The sequence below is a fragment of the Leuresthes tenuis genome, unplaced genomic scaffold (genome assembly GCF_036924035.1).
Source record: "Leuresthes tenuis unplaced genomic scaffold, fLeuTen1.0.hap1 SCAF_8, whole genome shotgun sequence".
In the NCBI taxonomy this organism is placed as follows: domain Eukaryota; kingdom Metazoa; phylum Chordata; class Actinopteri; order Atheriniformes; family Atherinopsidae; genus Leuresthes; species Leuresthes tenuis.
In genome coordinates this window covers 19,226,761-19,228,960 of record NW_027325362.1, presented here as the reverse complement: position 1 = coordinate 19,228,960, position 2,200 = coordinate 19,226,761, and the positions used below count along the sequence as shown (strand labels likewise).

The 2,200-nt window shown below is 37.9% G+C and overlaps 1 long non-coding RNA gene across 1 annotated transcript; it reads left to right on the top strand.

Moving 5' to 3' along the window:
* Positions 1 to 772: 772 nt before the first annotated feature.
* Positions 773 to 1,334, top strand: LOC140312656 (uncharacterized). Its single transcript, XR_011916991.1, has 3 exons — positions 773 to 814; positions 1,005 to 1,130; positions 1,249 to 1,334. It is a non-coding gene; the product is annotated as an uncharacterized lncRNA (long non-coding RNA).
* Positions 1,335 to 2,200: the final 866 nt, after the last annotated feature.

The following is a 2,200-nucleotide window of genomic DNA, read 5'->3' as shown; positions in this document are numbered from 1 at the left end:
GATGTTTTATTAAATGAATGCTTTTCTTCAGTTTCAAGTCACAGTTTGAAATTACTTGATAACAGCTATTCTGACATAAGAAAAGTTACATTTAACCATTCGTATTTGATGTTCACGAGAATGGCAGGTTATATGCTTAGTTTGCAAGTTCCATTTCTATTTTGCTGTTAGACAACACTGCCTTCTTTTAGATTGCTAGGTCTTTTTCAAATGCTTGTGAATCAGCATTTGTCATTTACATAGCATGACTCAGATTTCTTGCTGTAGGTTTTTTTTCTTTTACAATTAAATGTTTCTTTCTCAGAGGCAAAACTTTGTGGGGGAGACATATCCTCAGTGGATGCAAACACTCTTGACATCCTCCATATCATTACACTGGAGGACAGGGAACGCTTACTGTCAGCTATTTACAGTGAGCTCCACCCACCTAGCACCATCACTCAGACGCTTGACTCTTTGATTGGTATGCCTTTACCTTTTTTAACATGACAAATAAACATCATCATCTAAATCATTTGGAAAACAAGACTGTAGATGTTTTCCTTGTTTATGTAGAATCATCAGGACCAAATAAAGTGGAGGCCTTCACATCAACACTGATGTCAATGACTAAGTCCAAGTCTTCACCTCACGTGAGCTGCTTGAGTATGAATCGTCATTCCCTTAAGCTAAGGTAAAGCTCATATACTGTACATACCAAAAACAGAAAAAAAAACATGTTACTTTAATCTCGTCACCTTTCCTCACTATAGAAACAACAGCCAAAACCATGTGGTACAGAGGAATTCTCAAATGATAGAGATTACCATTAATGGTAAGAGTCCAAAGTGTTTTGATGTTAAGATACTAAAAAAAAACAGAAAGAAAGAAATAACACTATGTGCAGTAACTAAGATACTGTAAAAACATGACATTATGCTGTTTGTTTTTAGCAGATAAATCAGGATCAGAGTCAATCTTGCATCTACATGATTAGTGATTGTTGTGTTACTGTTTTGTTGCAGCATCTGAGCGGATAGTTCATCTCCGAACCCCAAAGGAAACAACGGTGGGAAAAATCATGGACTCGTGTATCAAAATGTTGGGAATGACTGACGATAAGAGCCTAGTAGCACTGAAGGAAAAGCAAGGTGCTTTTCTTTAATGTTCAATCGGCATTACACACTCCTTCCTTTTATTATCTTTGCAAAAACACAAAGCTGTAATGCACACAGTGTTGATATATTGATGACTTATTTTGATTTACAGACTCACTACAGGAGCTTACTCCAGACCAACAGATTGGGACTTTACTGACATCAGCATCAGAGAACAGACAGCTAGAGCTGCACCTGTGTGAAAGGGTAGGTTTCTTTGATGTATTATTCATACTGCATGCAAGATAACAAGACACACAAAGGAGGTTTCTGCATAATTTTACATCATAGGACAAACCAACAACTGCTGCACCCCAAAATAGTCCTGAAGTCAACAGTGCCAGTGAAAATGGTACCATCAACAAAAATGTCCAGGGGGACCAGCCAGCTAAAGAAGAGAGGATCAGGGAACTAAACCAACAGGTGGACTCGCTACAAAATGTCATCCTCCAGGTCCGTATCTCAAGTAAAAAATGTGTGATAGGCTAAGAATTTCCACCTTCATTTGAAATAAAAAATTAGAACACTGTTGACATTTTTCAATCTAAAAGGTCCAGGAGCTCCACCATGACTTAGTAGCATTTTGCTCAGAGTTAAAGAACATGGATACAGTTGTGAACTTGGACAGACTGGATTCTGCTGAGCTGAAAAAGAGGCTGGAGATGGTTAACAGCCAACTTAATGACAAGAGGCAGAGCCTACAGACCCTCAGAGACAACATTAACAACTCCACTGCTCACAAGAAGAAGTACGTGCACTGTCTTTGTTAATCAGTAGCTTGTTCAGTAGTGCATAAAATCACTTTCCCCACCTCCCAAATGCACTCAAATTAGATGCTTTACTCTTTGAATTGATGATATTGTTCACTCAAATAGCTATTATGGAGTAGATACACTTAAATACCCTGATCAGCTGTGGAATAACAGTAAAACCATGTGCCTCTTTTATTCAAGGTGCTGGGGAGAATAATTTCATTTTAGTTTATTTATCTTAGATCAATAATGACAGTGCTTTTTACAGTTCCAGCTATGTTTGACATAGTTCATGGTACACAGACACAGCAT